At 40.9% G+C, this 25,716-nt stretch overlaps 1 protein-coding gene across 4 annotated transcripts in view; it reads right to left on the reverse strand.

The window, feature by feature from the left end:
* The window catches only part of pcbp3 (poly(rC) binding protein 3), a 64,073-nt gene that overhangs the window by 29,579 nt on the left and 8,778 nt on the right, over nucleotides 1–25,716 (reverse strand). For all 4 annotated transcript variants that reach the window (XM_068705147.1, XM_068705145.1, XM_068705146.1 and 1 more), the window contains exons 2-5: nucleotides 9,362–9,425; nucleotides 9,111–9,175; nucleotides 8,451–8,556; nucleotides 8,016–8,139 (exon numbers count right to left, since the gene is read on the reverse strand). The gene's annotated coding sequence lies outside the window, so the exon portion shown is untranslated. The remainder of the gene's footprint in view (nucleotides 1–8,015; nucleotides 8,140–8,450; nucleotides 8,557–9,110; nucleotides 9,176–9,361; nucleotides 9,426–25,716) is intronic.

Below are 25,716 nucleotides of genomic sequence, written 5' to 3' on the forward strand. Positions count from 1 at the left end.
CCCTCTGCAATCTCTCAGCAAATAGTGAGAGAAAAAAATATGTATAAAATGTTGTTTTACTAAAAGGGCATAACATAAATAGCCATAGGCTACTGAAACATGTGTTAATTGAAACAACATCTTACTCTAACACTGAAACATATTTTAGGGGAAATGCAGCTAGCTGTTCTTCCTTCATCCAGTGGCGTGACAGTGATGTCGTTGGTGGAAGGGAAGAACTACAGAGTGCTACTACTTCAACTTTCGTAGCTATGGGGCTCAAAAACGTCCTTGTTCTCTTCGCTTGTATTGCAAACTAGTTATGTTTCCAACAGCGAAAATGGCATCTCAAAATATGAATGCAGAGGATGGACAAGGATTTTTTACACTGTTCATTCTACATTGCTTTGGCTGATTCTGTTATTCAGTTGACGAGAGGCTGCTCGAGGATGCAGCGACCCTCCAGAACCTAAACTACCGAGACCAAACACCGACTGACTGGTGGTGCCTTTGCTCAAATTGCCCTCTGATGCCAACAGTAACAGAGTCATTCAGCTGTAAAGAATGCCGACGTGGGCAGTTTTTGCTGGACGCTGGAGCCGATGACAACCCAAAGAGAGCGAGCCGTGTGTGCGTTACTATGCATGAATGTTTTCCTCCTCACTCGGACAGAGGTGTGCTGGAGAGTTTATTTTGTTTATTTATCAGACTAAAAGAGAGCTTGTGTAACATAGCAAACTCGCGCACAATGCATCTGCGAACTGGACAAATCAGCTTTAACCATCAATACAGAAGGCACTGGGGAATTATTTTCTTCAGTGGCCTACATTTACCATCAGTACTGATTGGACATTCACATAAAAGCTGACGATGTTTCTTAGACACTATAGGAGCTGCTTGTGTAACTGTGGAGCACTGTTAAAGTATTTGTGTGCTGTGCCCCTTCATGACCTCAGTAAACCATGGTCCTTTGAGTCTTGGTATTATTATTGTAAATTAACATGGCTTACATGGTCCCCACTCCAATGACCTCTCGGGTTAAAGCCATTATCTTTCCATATACAGTGAATACAGAGTCCACCTGAACCATGAACTTTTCAGACAGGATGAAAAGGTCCTGTGCAGTAATAATCACAGTGAGATATGTCCACGGATGTGTTTTCCAAAAGTGTATCTTTACAAGGTTTTCTTCTGAAAGCCAGTGCCAAGCGTCGAGTACAAATAGATATAAGGAAGAGAGGTCACTTTAATCTTAAATGGATTACTTTCTCCCCAACATTGGATTGTTCTTGTTTAACTTCAGGTTACTAAAGTGAGGCTGCGAAGACGTCACTCAATCACTACCAAAAATCATAATGAGTCTGCACACGGATGGATGGAGAAGAGGCAATAAGGTCTATTAAAAACTGAACAGGAGCAGTTTTATCAGATGTGATATGGCTTAACAATTAAGTGGGACAACTGACTTAAGAGGCGAGGTATTGTTCAGCGGATAACAAACGACCTTCAGGCAGGGAATCTAATTTCATTCGCAATCAAACATCTTTTCCTGACTTCATTCCGAGATGAATTGCACACATATAACGATGGGTTTACACTTAATAGATGATATCAGCAGTAAGAACAAAGACAAACACGTTGCAAGTCTTGAGCCCAAAATAAAATGACTTACTAGAGCACCATCCTTCTTAGCTCAAGCGCCCACAGCACTGTCTGAACTCTCTAATCACATCCCACCTCCACAAGCCATATACCTATTAAATCCTGTCTCAAAACAAAGTGTTTGAGTATTCCTTCACGGCAGGCTGTTCAACAGAGCTCTTTAGCAAATGTCTTCCGTGACCAAACCGCTTGCGATCTACTGTACATTCTTTTCCTTTTATGGCACATTTCCTTAATGAAAAGGTTTCGAAGGCTTTGAGACTGTCTTCTTGTTTACATCAGACAGCAGTGTCGGTGGAGACAAAGGGAAATATCATATAGTCGACAATATTACTGCTCACAATTGGTTTCTTCCACATCCAGAGCTTTTGATTGTTTTTACCTTGAAAACTTTTGCTGAAGTGCGCTGTTCGGATTTCACTCGTTTTCTTTGTTAACAATGTTTTAAGGCTAAATAATCACCTCCTTTGCATAACACATGATTTTGAACCATGAAGTATTTTAATTGTGGATAGTCTAAGGTCACAAAAACACAACAACTCTTATTCTCAGGTTATTATACACTTAAGAAAACATACTTATTGTGGTGGAAATTAATCTTTTTAACCTCCCTGTGAGAAATAAACGTGAAGAGAAATATTTTCATATTTTATGAAATTTTTGCCAATAGATCCCCCGAAATGCTACACATTGGCCCTTTAAATCAGGTCAGGAAGTGATTTATTTCAGACTGAATGCCCCGAAGCAAATCATTTTATTGGCAAACAGCTAGCACTGCAGGATGAATATCTAATCATTTTTACACACACACACACACACACACACACACACACACACACACACACACACACCTGTCCCCATCACACGCAATATACGGATCTCTGTTATCATTATCTCCATGTGTGGACATTACAGGGCATGCTGAATAATACCAACTCATTCTGTAGCTTTATTTATTGCATATTAGTAAGGTTATTCATTTCATCAAAGTGAGCTCTAACAAGTTTAAATGAAGTTTGCATTTGTAGAGTCTTTTTTCTTTCTTTTTTCTAATGATACATTGAAAAGAAATGCTGCTTTGGGAGATAGAGTACTCAAAAAGCAAAGTAAGTGACAGCCTCTGCCCCTTTCAGCATCCATTTTAAAGCCACGTTGGCAGCTTCAAATTGGAGCAGTACATAAATGTTTGAAAAATGTAAACTACAAAATCCAGAATCATGTCACATCATGTTTGTGAGTCGGACTGGACTGTGATGCTTGAAATGAAAGAAGACTAAAGGAAGGAAGGATGGAAGGAAGCAACACAAAGTGCAGGTTTCTCTGGATGAATTAATTCCTGGCGACTGATAAGAAAACAGTTTTTGAAATAATCAGTTCAGTTCCTCATTTTGGCCAAGTACACATCCCAGTGGCAGAAATTCATTTCAATAACTATGTGACTAAAGCGGGCCTAGATTGCTTTGCTCGTCTATTATCTGACTGAAACCAACTTGTCAGCAGCAGTCCAGACAGTGGTCAGTCCTTTAGTGTGTCTTGTCCAGTTGCGTACATGATGTGAAGCAACACATCCTGTCATCATGCCTATCTGTCACTCACAGCCAAAAGAAGAAAAAAAAAGCACATTGCAATAACAAAATAAGACAAGTTAATTTAGCTCAAAACGACAACTGTGCTACGTTGATCAGTCTGAAGATATAATTTGTCAGAACAAAAGACTATTCAATTGGGAACCCAATGTGATTGTATGCACTTAAAATACTTATACTCTACTCAACAGACTGTCCAACATGTGGACTGACAATGTCTTTTTTTCTTTTTTCACAAAGTCATGGATCAATGTCCTGACGTCTCTCTTTGTTAGACTCGTTAGATGTTTTGACAATGAATTAAGGGGCAACATACACCAGCGGATGACGTCCGTCAAAACATCCACATCCATTTTCTATGTAAGCCCACACCGGTGGCGTCTGTCAATCCTCAATGACATCCGTCAGCTTTCAAGAAAAGCAGCAGAATTATCACATTTGCTCCCGGATTTGAAACAATCCCCGCTACTGTGTCACTACTCCTTCTGCCTTCATGACGCATCCAGTCTGGGCTGTGGGCATCGTTTGACACGTGTCAAGCAGCTGATGTGGGTGGAACTTTAGTCAGATCAGAGACAAGTGGCCAGAGGGTAGATGTAACCGAATCAAATCTAAGAGATTTAAAACAGATGCTCATTGAAAAACATCTGCTCAGTTTAGTCAATATCACAGTGTACGTGAATTTGTTTTGTCCAGTCATAAAGATTCTGCATAGTTAACAGTAATGATGACACTGTTCATTCTTAAAAGCAGAAATCAAGCATATTTCCAACACAAACTACCTCATGGTGCTTGAACCAATGCCTCTTAAAGCAACATTATAGAACAGCCAAAATCACAAGTCATTCAGTTGTAGAATTAGCCAATCAGACAGAGGTGAGTAGGCAGCTGTTTAGCTGGCATATGGAGCTTGGGAAACCCCTTTGCAAGATTTAAGACACTGGGATCATGTCATGAAAGCAAATTTCAACCAGCTCATTAATATTTATCTTTATTGCATTGCTTAAGTGCTCGTCCTCGGCCAGTTTGGGGATAAGTGCTGAAGCGGGATGCAAAATTGCACTATGACATTTTAGTGCATACAAAGTTGTTTAGGAACAGCATCTACTACTGTAGAGGGTAGATTAATCAGGTCTCAGTGTGTGTGTGTGTGTGTGTGTGTGTGTGTGTGTGTCTGTGTGTGTGTGTGTGTGTGTGTGTGTGTGTGTGTGTGTGTGTGTGTGTGTGCGTTACACACTTTGTAATTGCTCCCGTTGGTTACTAGATTGTACATCCTTTTTATACCGTATACTCTGTGGATGTCCTTGATTGATTTATTATGAATCCATTTTGATGATGTCTAATTAGGTGGTCTGGGAAAAGACAGTGAATTACATAACCCTCCCATCCATGAACAACACCCACAAAACCTCTCTCTGTGCCCATGTCTATGCCATTATATATAAATGTGATTTGAATAAATATGTAAATGTCCTTGTTAATCAGTGTGCCATCTCAACATTAAGGTTGTGAGATAGGCCATGGCCTTGGCGGAGGTCTGCACTCTTTGAGAGCCGTTCTAGTTGATCTGATATAATCTTGATCACAATTAAGTCCACAAGCATTGTCAGCCACAACTGAGATCCTACTGCGCTTAGGAAAGATGTTTTCTGAGGTAAGGCTATTTCTATTATCCTCATTTGTGTGAATATTGAAAGAACAAATATCAGTATGGTTATGAAATCAAAGGTAATCAATATCCGTGGTTGTGCCTGAGCATTTAGGGCAAAACGATATTTTACTTGGAATCACAAAAACAATCTGCAAAAGCAAAAGAACTATAAATCAATTAAAATTATGACGCACTATATATGAAATGAAGCCAATCAATGAACTATGCATTTGCATATGCATGATGGCGGCCTCGCGTATCCTGCGTCCGATTGGAGCGTTGGGTTGAAGCCATATTATGGCCAGAGGTAACACGAGCACAGTGTTTTCTTCTGGGTTAAAGGAAGCCAGTATCTGCTGACTTGGTTGCTATCAGTCCAAAGCAGTGTTCTGTAGTGGGAGCCAGCTTTGATATTTTTTTTAAATATTTTTTTCTGAGGATCAATCTATAAAGCTTCGCTACAAGTATTTAAAAGTCAAAACACACACAGATGTGTATGCGCAGACACGTACAAACATGCTCAAAGGATTTGAATAAGAAACAGACAGACCGTCATGTCCATGCAGAGAAACTTAGAAGGAAACTTGTACACTTCTACGTCCTTCCTTCCCCCTCACTGTCTTGGATGTTTTTGCTCTCAAATGAATTAAGTATGGTGGACAGAAAGCTTACATGAACTCTTCAAAGACAGAGTTGAAGCTAAGCAATATCAATCACCGGGATAGAGATATGGGCTCCACTGTGATGTGGAAAATCATGTATAGCGAGCAATGCAATATAATTATTAGTAATGCTCAGTGACCAAGCTGACTTTCCATCTTTGATAAATGTTAAAAAGGTGTAAGAAATGCTTTATATGTATAGCATGTCATCTGAAATGATTATGCATTCCCTTATAACACAACAGAATTATTTATAACTGAAAATTTGGCGATAATATGAAATATGAGTAATAAGAAAAGTTCAGTTTTGTACACAGTCTTGTACATGTAGCCTAACTCAGCAAGCCTCTGTTGTTATTGTTGATAAGCTTTAGATTCCTACAGAGTAAACTAACTTAACATTTCAGTCACATGGATGAATCCCTCAAAAGGGGTTTAAAACTTTGTTCCAGTTCGCCTCCTGCCTCTTTGAAAGTTAGTCAATATGTCAAGGCTGAATGTCATAATGCTGTCCTGTCCCAATGGTTCTACCAAATATTGGCAGACAATTAATATACCTGCCCAAATATGGAGGTGTGTCCTTGACAGGTCTTGGTATCCCTTGATCCTTACTGCACTGGTCGTTTGTTTAACGGTGCATTCGTAATTGTGGTATGCACCATAACGGTGCATGCAAGTCTTAATGTTGGGAAATAAGATGTAAACATGTCATATCAACCAGGTCTTTGTCATCAGTCACTGGTGAAAACATGACGTGAACTGGGACCATGAAAATCTACCATCATGGTTAAGTACTGTGGACATGAATTCCACTATCACATAACCCATACTAACCACACTAATTGTCCATTATGTATTAAAGTGAAACATCACAATTCAAACTTCCTACTACGTTAGCATTGAACTTCCTGGAGCGCAACACCTTTTTCAAAATATTTTTTGGGATGTTTCAGTGAAAGTTTTAGACAGTAAAGAAGACACAACAAGAGAAGAGAGGAGTAATTAATGCCTGCATGTGTTGAATCAGGAGGGATAAGCAGAATTCCTGATAAACTTATTGCATTGTATTCAATTATATTTTTCCTATTTGAATTGTCACCATGCCAGGTGAATTTTATGTTTTCCTTTACATAGATAAAGACATTTTCACCATAATTTGGTGCAGAGAACTTCACCAGAATGCAGGAAATTAAATGTTTGACACCGAACATTTCATTGGTTTTTCCCTCATGGCTTTGTGTCAAATAATTTAGGACTTGATGTTGATGTGCTATTTTCAAACCTGACAGTATTGCCTTTCCTTGGTAACTTCTGACACCTGGAGCAAATTAAAAAGCTGTTACATTGGCAAAGGGTAACGTCCGCCTTAAGGAATTCCTCCCCACACTCCACAGTTTAAAGAAGTCAAATGCACTTTTGCTCAACAAAAAGGGCAGCCCAATCTGGTGATAGACTTCACAATGACATATCCTGAAATGATTAATAAATGAATCTGAAGGTTCGTGCATTCAGGCCTGTGACCGAGGTCACCAACGGCTTTCATTCATCAACACACAATTCAGTCTAACCTTCCAAGAATGGGCTGAAAAAAAAAAAAGGCTGATAAAAATGCCTTCTAGTTTTTGAACCTCTGCTATCTGCAGGAGAAATGCCTGCTTGCATTCCAACACTACCTGTCACTTCCGTTATAGGCCCCTTCTTTCACTTTGCCGCTGCAGTAATTATGTCTCCACTGAAATACAGAAAACTGGCAGAAAGTTAGTTTTTTTTTCTGTCTCCTGCTCTAAAAGAAGGCTGAATCCTGAACCGTGCATAGCATCTTCTCCTTCTTACTGTCATTGTGATATGCTGGTTCAACCAGGCAGCCATGGCTATAGTCTTAAAAGATGCTTACTGCGAAACACACCAGGCAACCGTTCAACTTTCAACTTTTCTCTGATACCTATTTACTTTTTATTTTTGACTATACTTTATGAAGACTGCAATGTTTACATGAATTATTACATTGGTTAGCAGCCATATTCCTTGGTTTTGCCATAACGTAGTTTGCTGTGTCAAGTTGGTTGGGTTATGGTTTCATGTTCTGCAGCCAAGTTCGGAAAAAGCGTTCATATTACTGTTATGTTTACGCAAACCACTAAAGCTCATGGGAGATTGTGTTGAAATGACAATGTGTCACAGAGATGAAGTGACAGAGAAGTATATTTGTAACTTTTATCCAACATGCAGAAAATAAAAGAGGAAGATAAAGAATATATAAAGAAATGATCAGTGACTATTTGATGTGTAGACATTAAACATCTCTTTTCAACGTTGTATCATTGCTGCTAGTAAACCTTGCCTTGAGTTCAGCACTCCATCCTCCAGTCTAAAACTTCAAAGCAAGGGCACCTGCTTGCTTAAACCTCTCTGTAATGGGGGGAAATATGCACACTCAATTTACCTTTGATGGATCAAATGTTTGTCGTCACTCACCAGATGTGCGCTGGGTGCTGTGTTCCCAGGGCATATACAGGGCACCAGAGCAATGTGGTCTCACACGCACACAGATCAGTTCATCAGCCTTTGGACTTCCCTTCAGGTTGATAACCAGCCCATGCTGAAGCCCAAAGAAAAATGATAGACACGAAGGTTGAATCAGAGGTTAAGAAATGTCTTTTATCAGGTTTGTGAGTATCAAGATAATTCTTCAAAATGAAGTGGAACCGCAAAATCGCTTTAAAAACTGTATTGAAGTATCACTGCACAGTTTGTTTTGTTTTTCCTGTGTTTCTGCACAGGATCAACACATTTTGAAGAAAACCGAGACTGTCCAAAACAACCACCGCCTTTCAGTCAGAATGGAGCAACCCGTCAGTCATGTTAACTCATACTGTGTGCATGCAATAACATCAAGAAGGTGTGTCTCACCGAAGAGGGATCCCAAAAGTCTCCCAGGTTTTTTCTTCCAGGTCATGTGACCTGTGGCTGGCAGCCTTTCAGCAGAATGGGGAGACCAGACGTCTGGCTGATGGGCCTAAACAGATCACAGGGTTAAGAGATGAAAACATGATTGGTAACAAGTGCAGTCACGTGACGGGGTCACAAGTCAGGTATCAGCCGGATCAGCAGGGAATCTAACAAAATCTAAAACCTACAATATGATGCTGTTGAGTGTCTTGGTAGCGGAGTGTTTACAGCATGCCTTCCAACCGCAGTGATCTTTGTGACATGTCATCCCCCCCCCCTCTACCCCACCATCCATCAAAAAAAAGTAATAACTTGAACATTGAGTGGGATGAAATTCCAAACTCTAGACTTATTCACAAAGACTTGCTGTTGTAATGAATACAAAATGTGTTTTTTTCTCTGGATTTTTGCTTGTTTTGGAAGATTCAATTTCACTTTTCATGTGTAGACTTTTTATATCCACTGTAGATAAATGTGCTCAGTAATTCAGCGGACCTGCATGGGTTTTGAAATATTTTACAAGTAGAAGCTGAGGGTGAAGAGCATTAAAGTCCAGGACGTATACCTTTTTAAAAAAAAAAATGAGAGATCTTTAGAATCAAATTCAACATGACCACTTACTTTGCTGCGCTGGCCCAGCAGAAAGGGATTAGATCAAACTAATTGTTGAAGTGGATTCAGCGGATCTGTTGGAGAAAGGACAACACTGCTTTATAGCCAATACTGAATAAGTGAAAGCACGCTATCCCCCCTCTGCTGTCGGAGTGGATCATTACGTTATCATACTGAGTGAAGCGAAGGCATGAAGGGTTTTGAATACAAGCAAATTTACTGAATAATTCATCAGTGCAAGTCGTGCTAATGTTTCTTACAATGTGCAGTTGAGTTGTTGACAGACAGCGCTCCGGGGGAGAGGAGAGGAGAGGCGAGGAATTCCTGTGAATGAGATCCATTTATTAATTTTTGGTGTTAGCAACTTCACATCACAGCAACAGCTCCTTCCATCTCCATCTGCCTAAATGCCACAGAGTCTCTTTCAACCACAGCCACACCCAGCTGTATACAATAAATACACACACACACACACACACACACACACACACACACACGTACACATGCAGGGTTTGAGGTAGTGTGCGCTGCCAGGCCTTGTCTGTTTCGAAGGGTACCACTGCCCTCTGTTGGTGCTTCATTGACAAACACTATTCAGTAAGATTTGAATAAGTCTATAAGTGATAACAGTAAAGTGCAACTGCTTATTAACAACACGTGATGAGTAAAGCTGAATAATTTGTCTATTGATCAGTTCGGTAAATCCACGGAAAAATAATTGGCAACCGTTTTGAGAGTCGATTATTGTTTATGTACGTCCTATTAATTAGGGAATTGAACAGTCTTAAGCTTTGACGTATATATAGCTGTTGAGGAGAACAAGCAATTGAGTGACATCAATTTGGGCTTTGGCAAACTGCGATCGGCATTTGTGGCATTAGGTGAAAGGATGAATTGAGAAAAGAACCAGCAGATTGATAGATCATAAAAAAATAATCGCTGCAGCCGTACCGAACTGCATTCTTAATAAGGGAACATGAACAGGCTTCTCCATAGTAGAACTAGTATGAGAATTACACTGTTTCCCTGTCTTTAGTCTAAAACGAACCAATACTTGAAATAAGAGCAAAAGTAATTTGTTAAATATTTAAAATGAAAGCATCACTCTGGAAATGCGCACACGAATGACATTATGTAGGAAAGTATCTGAAGTGCTTTTCAGGATTAAGTCCTGGGTTAATATATGCTACTCCCCTCAGGGGCTTTTAATAGTTTTACAATAGTTCTAATATGCGTATGTCAGACATCGTGAGCAAAAGACAGAAAGAGAGTGCATGACCTCACATAATCCACAACTCACACACACACACACAGACACACACACACACACACACACACACACACACACACATTAAGCTCATCCTCAGACGCGAGGCGGCGATCTGATCGGCTCTGAGCTTCAGCGTGTGCACCGAGGGCCGGGTTGGGGGTGTTGAAGGTCCCCAGAGGTGAAACTCTATTAGCACACAGCATGAAAGTCAATGAAAAGGACCCCTGTGTGCTCCAGCCCCCTGACAGTGTTAATGTTTAATGATATCTAAGAAGGCTAATACTCATCCCCCCCTCTCGCATTTGCTTTTATCCTCTCATTAAATATCCTCACAATATCATCACCTCCTCAGATTAGAGCACTGACCCCGTCTGCTGAAGGACTCGCCCTTCACTGACAATGAACGCATCTCTTGCTCTCTCTCTCTCTCTCTCTCTCTCTCTCTCTCTCTCTCTCTCTCTCTCTCTCTCTCTCTCTCTCTCTCTCTCTCTCTCTCTCTCTCTCTCTCTCTCTCTCTCTCTCTCACACACACACACACAGACACACACACACCGGAAAGATTTAAGTAGCCTTTAAGGGAAGGAAGCAGAGCACCATATATGTTAAATAAAACCCTGTGTACACAGTGAAAATGATGTAAATAGCTTATACAAAGTGTGTAAAAATGCATCACTCTGTGTGCACATGTTTATTATGTTGTAACTGTGTCTTGTCTCAGCTAGGGGATTCATAAAATAATAATGGGCCACCAGTGGGACTCCCCTCCCAGGAACCAGTGGCAGCAAATCTGTAGGCAAGAAGGACATTTACTTTAACTACAGGTCAGAGAACCAGGCAGGCTTTTTGTCGCATTCATTACAGAAACAAGAAGAACTAAAACTCGGAAAAACGAACATCACACACATCCAGCAAACACTGTGACTTATCACAATTTCAACATTAGGTCCAACAATTTTTTTACTCTATGGATCGATATCAAAGTATTCATTTTGTGCCGTTCACTTGTGTGAGGACTCACTCAGACTACGACCTTAACGAGGATGAGTTATGGGAATGGAGCAGGTGAAACTTATTGGGTGTAAGTGCTGGATGAGCAGCTTTCACAGGAAGGCACCACAGCAGTCCCCGCTGTGTACAGCAATGCCTTATTTATTTAAAGAAAAAAGTTAAATTTAGGTTGCCTGCACCTGTGTGTGTGTGTGTGTGTGTGTGTGTGTGTGTGTGTGTGTGTGTGTGTGTGTGTGTGCTGTGTTTGAAACACAGACGAAAGTTGTTGTTGCACCTAGGTTGTTAGAGGTTCGCATGAATAAACATAACACATACTGTAACACAGGGACTGATTTGTGTGGAAACAGGTCATTATGTGAACACGCATGCCAACACCAACATCAACGATGTAATGCGTTTTTGTGAGTAAGCGTTTCATGTCGAAGTGTTGCAGCGTGAACTTGCCATTGAGTCTACAGACACACTACAGCGGCTCTGTGATGCTGTACTTGAACAGCGGTGCTTTGAGCTTAATGTTAATGTTAATGCTGCCATGGTAATGTTTACCATGTCCGCTATCTAAGTTTAGCAAGCAAACATTTTCTAATTAGCTCAAAACACAAAGTACAGCTGAGGCTGACAGGGATGTCCTTAGTTTTGTAAACCAAAGTATTGAGCAAATGAATGACCAGATGGAGGCACTAGAGGAAAAATCAGTGGATCAATAAAGCGATAACAATTTATCCTTGGAGGGGGCGCATGTCTACATTTAATCCACATCATCTAATAGTTGTTGAGATACTTCAGTCTGGATCACTGTGGTGGCGTTTGATTTTTGGTGCCATAATCCTTTTGCAGGTATTGACTGACTGAGAGGTCTCTGGCCTAAAGACATCAGCAAACATTTGGGTATCTTTTCCGGTTAGCTCTGCCAGGCCTGTACTTCAGACATCTTCACTCCTTTTTGGGGAAATCCTTCAGGAGATTTTGGCCTTATTTTTGTCATCAGCAACACAGAGAAAGCAGTTGGATTGAGATCGTAGGTGTAACATGGTAAGTGAAGACTGCAGGTTAAGAATCATGCATTTGCTAGTACAAAAGATGTAAAAAGTGGTAAGACAATAAGTTCAAGAATATAAGGGGCATTAGCTTAAAATAAGAAAATAACACATTATCTTATATATATTTGTGGACACTATTTGGGTCGGGGAATGGGTCTGTGCATCTGTGAATACTCTCGCTTTCAAAAGCTGCTTAACTGCAGTAATTTGAAACATGGGGCATAAAAAACCTTGTATGAAATGATGCAAACACACTTCTCAGCACCACAATTCATCAAGGCAACACACATGTACGCTTTCGCAAAAATGCACGCCACAGAAATACCGCCGCAAATGCACCAGTGAGCATGTACTCTACACACACAGCACCACATTCTCTAGGAAACACACAAACAGACAGCGCGAGCAGGCAAAAAGTCAGAGGAAGTGCTTATGCCTACAAACACACTGAGGAGGGGCTGCGCAGCACTTAAGTGGTCACTTTCTCACACAAAGGCCAATCACTGGAGCTTAGCTGGCCCCATCAAGCTTTTTTAGCAAATGCTGCCGCGCTGAAATTGCTTGTTTAGTTAACCCTGTGCGTCACCGACAGGAATGCGGTTCCATCACTCAAGTCCGTGTTGTGGCAAATGCTTCGCTTTGAAGTCAGTTAGAGGGATACCATTCATTGTGTGTGAGATGACTCGGCCTTGTCATTTGTGAGGAGGGATTAGTCATGCTGTGTTTGTTGGAGAGTGTGCATCAGCTTTCTTGACTGCTGCGTTTTAGGGATTTTTTTTTCCACTTCTGAGGTGTTTTTGTCAGAGTTGCCGAACACTGTCATTATAGTCATTTTGGCATTTTAGAGAGTTAAAATTTCTCCAACTTTGATGTGCATTTGCTGTGTTCACATCATCAAGTTCACAGAGTTCTGCTCTCCCAGAAATTATAAAGCAGAAAAAAGTTTGTCCACGTTGGCCTTGAGGGTCAGAACACGACATTTCACATAACAGTTAAGTCCTGTTATTTAATGTTGTTGTGTTTTATGAATTGTTGTGTTTTCATGCGGAAGGAATTTATATTGAATTAAATGTAAAGGTACCTAGATACAGGTAATTACAAAGAGTGAAACTGACCTTTGTATTTAATTGAATATGGCGTGATTCATACGGACGCACTGCCATACATTTCGCTTAAATTCTGTTGAGGACCAATCCATGTTGAAAAGATGGTTTTGGAATGTCAGTGGTAATAAAATGGGATTAAATGTGTCCTGTTGCAGCCTGATCTCATCCCTACTTGCCATATTTTGCCACTTGGGCAGAAGCTTGGCATCACGGTTAATGTTGTAACGCATGTTTAACTTTGCGAAACTGTGGCAGTTAGGTTTAGCAAAATAAAAACAATTTAGTAGGGGTGAGGAAAAACATCATATTTTTCATGTGGCTCTGTATTGCAGCGTCACATGACATAACGCCAGTAAAAATCACTCAACGTTTGGTTTCATCTGGGACACGAACGTTGGTCCCCTAAGTGAAAGTCCTCTTTGAGTGACCATCCACCACCCTTCACTTTCATCCTCAGTACTTCACCATTAATACTACACCGTGGGAGTGAGACCAGGCTGCCTTTTGGCAGTTGATCAGGTCACACATGACATTTCAATATCATCTACAAATATTACACATTAAAATATAGCAGATTTGATTTACATACTAATGAATTTAAAAAAAAGTGAAACATTTTAAGATGATATCTGTTTTAAATGATCACAGAGTATCTCGGTTCTGGTGTGACCGTCCAGACCGCTTCCTTAATTGTAGGTTGCTGCTCAGCTGCACAAGGCAACGACGCACGATGGCTGGATGTGTTTGCATAATCCTCAATTAAACTGAGAGGTAATTTTCATTTTGTTATATATCCCTTCTTTGACCCCCCCCTCATCGGGTGTGTGTATTTCATATGTCAGTGTTGTGCATGCACGTGTGCAAGGCCATGCTTTTGTCTGTGTGTGTGTATTGCACGCCCTCGCATGAGTTGCAGGGAAGGGGCAAAAAGCAATCGGCGAGGCTTCAACCGGAGATGGAAGTGCCGGCTGTATATCTTGACGCTGGACATATTTATGCCCAGAGAGGCTTTCCTTTCTGCCTGCTCAGACACTGGCGGTTGGTGAACTGTGTGTGTGTGTGTGTGTGTGTGTGTGTGTGTGTGTGTGTGTGTGTGTGTGTGTGTGTGTGTGTGTGTGGGGCCTGTTTGTGCGTTGATAACACGAGACCTTGTGCATGTGCATGACGTGTGTGGCGTACGCCTCTTCCTATTTCCATGTATTTGATGTGTGTGTGGGCTTTTGACCAGTGTGTCCAGTGTCTTCTACATGCAGTTACACTTTTGGTCACTGAGAGAGTGCACTACAATTGCATTGTTAACACGAATTTGCTTTATTGGTGTAATCATAAGTACGGTATTTCCAAAGAATGTTGCATAGTGTTTATCTTCATACACCGATGCAGGATGTGAACGGTAAATGGTTTGCACATTATGATATACTCTAGGGTTAGTATCAATCACTGGACATCATCAGCAAAGTACATTTCAATGCCATTTAGCACCGAACAGACAACAACAAGTTAATTTACCAAAAAATATGTAATACTTATTGTTGTAGGGTTGAAACTTTTTACATCTCCTGAAGTTTTCATGTTGTGCCCACTAACAATTGGTCAATCCATCACATGAATCCTTAAAGTTGCCTTTGTTTCGCCTCAAATGTTACTTCAGATTTTCTATTTTGTTTATCAGCACATGACTGAAACACATCAAATTAAAATGACATAATAAGGAAGTCCAAGTCAGCAGCCGGTTGTGGGCTGCTGATGCTCTATTCATCTCATTTGGACTTAGACAGTGTGTTCTGCCTGTTGCTGTATATGACTCTACTGATATGAGCACATTGGCCAAATCATTAAGGAATTGATCAGGATGTGTTGGGAAAGTAAATGATGTGGAAGGTCCCTTTTGGTTGTCACAGATCAACGGACAGCAGCATACCAAGTCACCAGTCTCCGGCCTGCCGAACCGTGACATGGCCTTTGATTTATTCAAAGGTCGGGACATCGTCCTCAACTGTGATTGATTCTTCTCTTTGAGTTGTTGCATGGAAGATCTGCCGTGCCATGACCTTCGTCCTGGTGATGGGTTGAAAGTATTGAAGGTTCCTATTGCCTATTAAAGTTGTTGCCCGACTGAAAACGCAGCTTTAGAAATGTGCTCTCGAGCCATTGGGATATTGTGCAGTGGGAAAAAAAATGTCCTTAGCAAAGAGATGCAATTGTATGTAATTGGTCCTGAAATGGGCATTGTTACGCCCAAAACACACCAGGCAGCTGCGAAGTGCGGCTTGCCAACATTTTTTTAATTTTCAGCGGCCTGGAGGAGTCTTCATGTCTTTTAGGCGAGAAGAAAGTCTATGTAAGATAGGCTAAAGTGTCAGGAAATAACAGGAGTCTGGTTACTGATAAGGCCCCAATTTGCTGTTTATTCGGCTGCAGCAGAGTTGGGAGCAGCTTTGCATAGGCATTGAATGCCCCCCACCAAAATAAAGCAATCTCATGCCCTCCATACTCTCCGTCCCAAAAACTATGAGGTGATGTCATCTTTATTGATTCATAGAGGTGCAGCGGTGACGTGTGTCAGAGTTCCGACTGCATTTTCTGAATTTGTGAAGGGGGCCTGCTAAAAAGATGGTGTATGCTAAAATGCTAAAACTGTTCAGCTGCTCTTGACAGATTGATTTGCAGCAGTTTTTTATACTATAATAATATCTACATTGCTGATGCTTAACCCTGAGAGATGTGCGAATGAGACCAAGTCCAAGTCAAACCATAAAAAGGACAGAGATAAATATGTGAGCAAACTGAGGCCTGTCAGGACAATTTTATGGGCCATTACGTTGCGGTGCCTGATAAATTACATTTCACACTGGTTATTCAAATCAGTCCATCCTTTGTGACATCTGTGTGAATGAGCTTTGCGACACAGAGCTTTGAATACAAATGGCACATTTCTCAAAAATGATGATTATTTAATTTGTGTCATGTTCTTTTGACACCTATCTCAGCAGTTTTATCTATTCAGGTCAAAGAAAATGACCCTCATGTGTTTGCAATATGTTTTGTTTTTCAATTTGCATACACACTGTGATGGGAAAAAAATTACTCATGCTTTCGTTTTAGAATACAGTCTAGAACTAATTTGATCACAGTGCTTGAAGAGCCAGAATCTCTGGCTTTGAGTTAATCATCACATCTTGGCATTGCCCATCTTGACTGAATCCTGTTTTAAAAGTGCAGCATCCCCCTGCCCACTGTTGGGGGTCACCCACAGCTCATTAGGGGACTTTTGACAAGTACCTCATTCAATAAATACAATTTCACCACCAATTTATTCCACAATTAACAGTTAATCTCCTAAATACCTTTTCTGAGCATTTCTTAGCTCTACAGTCACAACAATTCACTTTCTAACTGGTATGACATCAGTATCCTCAAAGCTCAATGTGCTGTTTGTGAACAGATTGAAATGTGTTGTGTTTTTCTCATTTGTGGTGTTCATGCATCCCCTACCATCTGTTTCTGAATTCTGATACAACTGATGTTGCTCTTCCAACTGTAAGATATGTAAAAGTTTTTTTAGGCACAAATTAGTGGGAATTAAAAAAAAAAAAAGATATTATAAATGTTTTCCTGATGAAATCACTATAGTTATAGCTTATTCCTCATTGCCAAATGTTAATCGAGGATATGAGCCTTATTGATCCTGCCTACATCTCCAGAAGGAAAGAGGCAGATCGCCTCAAATCTCATTTTCACATATTTCTTAAAGAAAAGTGGAATTCTATAATGTGCCTTGTCTAACATATCCCAATTCTTTATACACAGTCAGCCAAATGAGTTTCATGCATCACGAGACATAACCCCCTTATGTGCATGGATATTGCACAGCTGTTTTTCCCCCTTACCAGGACATTTTTTCCGCAGATAAAAAGTGCCAGCTTTAATAAATCTGATAAATTACCAGTTGCAAACTGTTGACCACTCAATTTTTTTTTCTTCTGACAGACTGTATTACCTGATTTTCTCCTTTGTATCAAGACGTACTGCAAATGAAGCTTGATTGCTCCCCAAGGTGGTGAGTTACGAATTTAATGTTGTTGAACTAACTCAGCTTAATTCCATCCTAAGTGAATTTTCTCACACGAAGAAAGTCGGCTGCTCCGTTCAGTATCTTTCCCTCTCAGTCTGACTCTCAAACACACGTAAAGAGGATGGTCACTACCATGACTGCAGACTAATAGAATGTCTTGACTAACAGTTCGAAAACAGCCGACATGTTAATCCACTTAACAGTGATTTGTTCACCTATATGGCTTGTGAGTGTTTTAAACAAACCAATGCCTTCTTGTGATCCCTCTTCAGATGTAAGATCCAATGCCACAGACACACAGACACATCCCCTACTGTGGAATTTTTAGGGCCAATACAGGTATTAAAAAGATGTGATAACAATATCGGCCTAAGTTTTACATGAGCACAAACAGAAACAAAGATTTGGGAATTGTGACCAAGATATGTTTTGAACAGGGCTTGTCAGTGCTCTCTAGAGGGAAAACTGTGTAATAGAAACCCTATTTCTACCTCAAATACTTGTATGTTCTTGACTGTGGGTATAGGCCTGCCATTGGCTGCATTTTTCACATGGCATTCTCCTCTGCTGCTATCTACGCAGCGTTTCCCACACGTAGACTTTACTTGGGCGTACTGCCAAGGTATATTAACGGAAGGCCCAAGTATATAAGGCTATGGCTATTTTATGATATATCTAAAAGAACAGCAGCGTCCGCGGTCGATTAACGACTAGTGGTCAAAACTGTTCAGGGTACCTTTAACGCACAGTTATACTGTATATATACTAGTTATCTGCGATGAGCTTGTAGTGGCGCTATACCTATAGCCAAAGAACAATCTCCCCCTTTTAGGTTGTTTTAATTTTCATATTTCACCCAAAGAATACAACGCAATCTTGGCAACCCACAAATAAAGGCATGACCCCCAAAATCGTCTTGCAGCCCCCTGTGGCGTTCTGGCCCTGCAGTTGAGAAGCCCATTGCCAAATGGTAGATAGAAGATAATAAAAGACTGTTTGATGTAACCACATTAATGAGGTCAGCGGCTAAGAAGACCTTTGAACAGAACTGGTGCTCTGATGTACATGCAAATGAATGGAGCTAAACATCAAAGGTAAAATTGTTCCAATCCCCAAAACCTTCATGCTGTCCGTTGCACCAATGAACCGATATTAAGAGGTTAATGTGCGGATTTACAAGTACAGTTGTTCCGAGGGTTTCTGGAGACTTCAGTGAGTGAATGTCCATGCATGGGAGTGTCGGTATAAGTCAGTGCGGGGCAATTATATACCACCTAGCTAAAAGAGCCAGTTATATGCATAGGCTTAATGTGTGTGGTTTCTTATGTGTATGTGTGTGTCTCAGGGGAAGCCTAATATCCTGCATCGCTAAGCAGCATATGACATCTTCACACCTTCATCGTAGAGCCTTTCCTTAACATGGAGACGACACTGAAACTCTTTGATGTTCCAGAGTCTTTAACCACTTAATCCCTAAGAGAGGGGGGAAATTAAGAACCACCTACATTTGAATGTCGTTTTTGTGTAGCTTTTTTAGTCTCTGAACGTTGTGCACACACACAAACACAGACACAGACACACACACACACACACACACACACACACACACATATATTTGTCTATACTTAAGTATAGAGACTTGTACACAGTGCTTTTGTAGCTTGACATCAATGCATTTGTGACTTCTCCGTGGATATTTCAAAGGGTTCCCTAAGAATGAAATCAAACCGCAAAGATGAATTTATCCCTCAAGTAAATACAGTGAAATCCCCCCAACAATTATAGTTACAAGGTTTCCACATGACAACAGCAATATGCTCATGTGTAGTAAAGTGATTGCAGCTTGGGCATGTAGCAGAATGTACATTATTATTAAAGGGGGGGGGGGGGGGGGGGGGGGGTGTAATCATGATGTCATACTGCTCTCCCTCTTGCAGAACTACGAAAGCAAATTAGCCCGATGGATCAAGTTCCATCAAATCCGGGTGCGTGGAGATCACACCATGCTGGTTATATAATCGGCTTCCTCTTTGGATTCTCCTGCAGGGAAACAGATTGTGGCTGAGGTCACGACGAGCTGTACAAAATGTCAAAAAAAAAATCAAGTGGATGTTCTTCCAGTTAATGTGATCCACTTGGTGTCAATACCAATCCGTTGTCACTCCCGACGCATCAAATACTACAGCTCGGCCAGTGCTCCCAGACGCACGGAGGAAGTCTTTAGCATGTGAATGCGACACACAAGGCTTGCAACTAACTCCTATGTAAACACACCCACGTCCGTATTACACACTAGTGCGAGATACTTCACACTGGTGGTGAGGGAGGTTGGGTTGGTCAAACAAACACAGGACTTTGTCCAGGAAACCACTGTTATAATCCTGCGCGAAACAAAAAGTTATCTTTGACATTTTTAAATGAGTCACTAGTCACTTGAGCCAATAGTGTTGTTAGTCATGTGAGTCGTTAGTTTTAATAGTCAAGTGAATTGATAGTGATATGACTTGTTTGTCACTTGCTAGTCACGTGAGTTGTTAGTCAAGTGTTTGATAGTGATGTGACTCGTTTGTCACTTGCTAGTCACGTGAGTCGTTAGTCAAGTGATTTGATAGTGATGAGACTCATTTGTCACTTGCTAGTCACGTGAGTCGTTAGTCAAGTGATTTGATAGTGATGTGACTTGTTTGTCACTTGCTAGTCACGTGAGTCATTAGTCAAGTGATTTGATAGTGATGTGACTTGTTTGTCACTTGCTAGTCACGTGAGTCGTTAGTCAAGTGATTTGATAGTGATGTGACTCGTTTGTCACTTGCTAGTCACGTGAGTCGTTAGTCAAGTGATTTGATAGTGATGTGACTCGTTTGTCACTTGCTAGTCACGTGAGTTGTTAGTCAAATGATTTGATAGTGATGTGACTTGTTTGTCACTTGCTAGTCACGTGAGTCGTTAGTCAAGTGATTTGATAGTGATGTGACTTGTTTGTCACTTGCTAGTCACGTGAGTCGTTAGTCAAGTGATTTGATAGTGATGTGACTCGTTTGTCACTTGCTAGTCACGTGAGTCGTTAGTCAAGTGATTTGATAGTGATGTGACTCGTTTGTCACTTGCTAGTCACGTGAGTTGTTAGTCAAGTGATTTGATAGTGATGTGACTCGTTTGTCACTTGCTAGTCACGTGAGTCGTTAGTCAAGTGATTTGATAGTGATGTGACTCGTTTGTCACTTGCTAGTCACGTGAGTCGTTAGTCAAGTGATTTGATAGTGATGTGACTCGTTTGTCACTTGCTAGTCACGTGAGTCATTAGTGTAAGTCAAGTGATTTGATAGTGGTGATGTGACTCATTTGTCACTTGCTAGTCACGTGAGTCGTTAGTCAAGTGATTTGATAGTGATGTGACTCATTTGACACTTGCTAGTCACGTGAGTTGTTAGTCAAGTGAGTCAAGAGAGTTGATAGTGATGTGACTTGTTTGTCACTCGCTTGTAGCGTAATTAGTCACATGAGTCATTTTCTACGTGAGTCGCTATTGTCATTAGTCACGTGAGTTGTAGTGTCGTCAGTCAAGTGAGTCCCATGAGTCGCTAGTCACAGGACTCATGTCTGTCACTGGCTATTCGCGTAAGTCTTTAGAGAGTCAAGTAAACGTCAAACCCCGCTCTTTTCCCTTAACTTAACTAATTAGTTTTGTTCGCTAAATCTATCTTCCTGCAAAGAAACAAGTTTATTTAGAAAATATACTGTGCATGTAACATAACACACATTGTCCCTGACACGTCCAAAACTGACAATAGGGGTTAACAAAGAGTGTCAAAGTTTAGGAGACATGATCAAGCGTCAGTATTTGACACATTGATTTGACAATGTGTCGTCAATACTCAGGGGATACATGTAGCAGAATGTACGTTATTATGAAAGTTCTGCCTCTAAGCATTGTGTCTACCTGATTCAAGCTTACAACATAAGGACAATGCTCATTTTTTTCAGCTGTCTGAATTATTATTGCCATTGTTTAGTGCTCATCTGAAACAGATTGTGTGTGTCTGAAATAGCCCTCCCAAATGTCATGTCACTAATGTCACCAGGTGATAATATACACATCAGAGAGGAGATAAGAGGACAAGGATATGTCATGCAAACATAAACGACAAAAAAGCAAAGACTAAGGCAGGAGAGTAGGAAGCGCCAATGTTGCACACCAGGTCTGCTACAATATCTGAGCAGTTGCACTGACACAGATTCAGTATTCCATTAAATGAATAATAGAGGAAGAAGGGAGGATTAAGAGCATTCCCTCTTTCTTAATATGGAAAGAAAAGAAAGACAGACAGATAGAGAGAGAGGAGCATACAACGAGGCACAGCTGAAAGGTGACGTTCTCTTGACAGTTATTTTAAGGAGTCAATGCATACTTTCAGCATTATTTTGGTGCATCCGGTCCAAATGTTACTCCTAACAGCACATGATGGAATTGTTAAATGTGTCCCCTAGGGGTTGTCCCTGAAATTTTTTTGTGATTAATGAATTAGGTTGTACATATGGGTAGGTGGAAAAGCACAGCACGGGCTAATGGGATTTTAAGTTCTCCTTTTTTTTAGACCTGCCCCCATTTCATTACAGCCCTCCCCCCCCCACACACACACACACACACTCGTCAAACCCACTACCTAAGATGCTGAACGCACGCCAGCGGCAGCAACCCGGGGAAGTGATTTCTCAAGCTCGCCTCCTTTTTCTACATCTGCTTAAGCACACTCGGCTGAGTTCTCGCTGACTTAGCAGCCTCTTCAGCGCACGCTCGTATAAAAGTATAAAAATAAAAAAGTAAAGAGAGCGTTCAGGGAAAGTGTGTCAGGGAAACAGAGAGTACTGCTATACCATAGTATCTCCTCTAAGATAGGAGGATGAAATTTGAAAGAAGAGACAGATGCAGGGGATTAAACATGGTGAAATATAAAAACACATGCTTTGGAGTTTACCGCATGGTTAATGGACTTGTTGCCCAGGGTTGTTCGCCAGCCTAATAATCTCATAATCGGAAATTAATGATTATCTTAAAGTAACTCTATTTAACAATCATCGGCGTCTAAATGTTGAGAGCTAATAAGAGGAAATCAAAATACTCCCAATCTCGGATCTTGCACTTTTAGTAATTTAGTAATCTCTGCTGAATCCCTGCAATTGCTGTCCTGCTGCAGTTGTTTCCCTCATGTCTTATCTTAATGGCACTTACATATTCGTTTATTACATGTAGATGCTTTGTAATAGTGTTTTGAAGTGCTTTGTCCTTGCTGCCTTAAATATTTGGTACTAGCTAACCAATTCCATGGCTGAAAATAGTTCCCCTTAGACACACAATTTTTTAATAATATTTGCTGAAAACCACGGAGCACAGCTTTTAAGGGAAAACATTGTTCCTCAAAGAATGGAAAATTATAATATACATATTGAGAGAGAGAGAGAGAGAGAGAGAGAGAGAGAGAGAGAGAGAGAGAGAGAGAGAGAGAGAGATGACCCAAACCAAAGAGGTTTGGCTCTGTTTACTTTTGCTTTTTGTTTTGTTTTTTGTTAATGTGTAATATTTGTTATGGTTGCCATGTTGTTTGTATTGCTTATATATATTGGTGTAGAACATCACAGGTCCAGCTGAGAGTTCTGGCCAAAATCTTATCCCAATATAGGTTGCTTTATATCTGGATAACGTTATACATTATAATTTAGCACATTTTCTCATTTGCAATTGGAGATGTAGTGTGATAGTGTCCAAAATTATACCAATCAAGAGATTTAGTTATTATCTATGTTATCTGGGGGTGTGGACAGCTTCTCCATAGATTATTCTATTCATCCTTTAACTGTTTTTTTTTTTGTCGTAGAACAGAAATAGCATTCCTAACAACCAAAACATTGTGTTTGCACATTTCTGTGTACCATAGTCTGTCAAACCATGTCCAAACGACAGAAGTAGCTCTTCCTGTTTTAACCATTAGCTTCGCTTTCACATGTAAGGATCAGAGCATGACGCGTTCATATGACATATTGCCTGAACACAGTTTGACCGCTGGTTTTTAGACAAAATTAACAATAGAGACAATATAGAAAAATATGAACAATAGACAATTTTGTATCGTTTTGACGGTGGATTATCAAACCATCAAATCAGATCAAAGGCGTATGCAAGGCTGTTGAAGTGGCATTGTATGCACTATTTCATTGTACATGTCCACCTCATGAGCTGAGTCCCGAGGTGAGCGTCTGCTGTGTCTGTTCTAGCCTCAGCCTCCAGCTGGGGCCAATCTGTTGATCAGGTGTGGCTCGGTGGTAGTAGCTGCGGCCTTGCCAGCAAGCTGAGAGTACACACAGCCCACATACAGAAAGGGGAAGCTTACACTGGCAGAACTACCAGTAATACACAACAGATACAAAATACCCCCATGGCAGTTCATCGTAACCGTTACGGGAATGTTTCTGTACGTCTACACTGATGTTTGAATGGGAACATGAATAGAGATGAGTTAGAATAACCTTTCTCTTCGCAGTAAATGAAAAGGGACAGTGATGCAGAAACTATAATGCCAATACAGTTGCATGGCCCTTGTGCAATAACAACAGGAACGGTGAAAGGCATCATTTAGACGACAGATCCCCACACATTAAGCGTTCACTTGCCATGTCGAGAAAAAAGGGAATGATTTGCTGCGATGACAAAATGGCAGCAATTTTATGACCTCTCCAGGAGGACATCAGAAGACAACCATTGATGCATTAAATCCCAACAGAGGGACTTCCCCCTGTGGTCTACGGTGTAGGACAATACACAGTCTGGCTACTGCTAGCCAGCTCCATCCAAGAAGCAGGGAGCGAGGACCCTACGCCGGGTTGGATTATGTCTAAATAAAGCCCCGGCGGTGCATGAATCACTGTGTCACTGATCCCCTCCGCTTCCCAGACAACAGGTTTGCTTTCTGCAAGCTGTCACTGGCTTTCCACTCTTTTCAAACGAAGAATAAAAGAGAGGGAGAAATCGAGACTGTGTGAGGGAGAGAGGGGAGTTGACGTTCATCACTCGAGTGCCATAGCTTAGCCTAAGAGGCTTGAATAATCAGTATGTTAAGCTGTCAGGGTGTGCGCTCGCACCTACCACGCGCTTACAAACTCCTGGGCGCTTTTTAATCAAGCAAAAACGCTGAGAGGCAGTGGCGAGTGCCAAGAGCCCAGGCAAAGAGATGAGCTTTAGAATATCTGTTACACTTTCTCCTGACATCACCAGACGTGCATTTTCACTGTAAGCTGCAGACGCGTCTGTTTTTTTTCTTCTTTCTTTTCTTTAAAGAGGACACAGTGAATTTTCACCAAGTTGTTATGTGCTGTGAATCATCATATTCAGTATAATTAGCTCATAGTACGACGATTCTCTGCACGTTCTACAAATAGATTCCACATTGACTGTGGATGACGGTGTTATCTACATTGTTTTGGTAAAATCCAGCCTACTGTGCATTCAAACGTGTGTTGACCCACTGCACTATATGTGAGACAGTACTGTCAGCAGCAGTCACCAGCATTGCTGAACTGTCATATCACTGTCTGAACTGTCATACAGTGTTCTGCCTCAGCTTGGTGAAAACGCATTACTCCATTTATGTGCCATAATTTGCCCCAGTATCATCATAAAAAAAAAAATCAGATTTAAAGTGCTGTTGAAAAGTTTCTCTTTGTATGAGTGATGGAAATCAAAAGAGAAACACTGACTTTTCATGTGGCACCACGAGGTTGACATTTATTGTTTTAATATTAAACTAGTGCAGCGCCTGTTCAAAACGCGTATGTTCAGAACAGGCCGATTGCTTAGCCTGTGGTGTTGCTGCTTGCAGTTTTCTCAAAAAGCGCTTATCCAAACAACATTGACACTGCGCTTCCTTGGGTTCCGATCAACACACCCGCCATGACATAGTTGCATCTGCTAGCAAGCTTAGAATTTACATGTCGTTTGAGAGCAAAAGCTCAGATGCTCATCGACGGAGAGTGAGCTGTACCCAGCATGCGGTTCTGCGGTGTGACAGTTAATAGTGGTCCCCTCACCATACATTACACAGTTCGTACGTAACCCACTATTAAT

This window comes from Cebidichthys violaceus, unplaced genomic scaffold (genome assembly GCF_023349555.1).
Source record: "Cebidichthys violaceus isolate CVI_PGR_0920_01 unplaced genomic scaffold, fCebVio1.0.p SCAF_11, whole genome shotgun sequence".
Lineage (NCBI taxonomy): Eukaryota > Metazoa > Chordata > Actinopteri > Perciformes > Stichaeidae > Cebidichthys > Cebidichthys violaceus.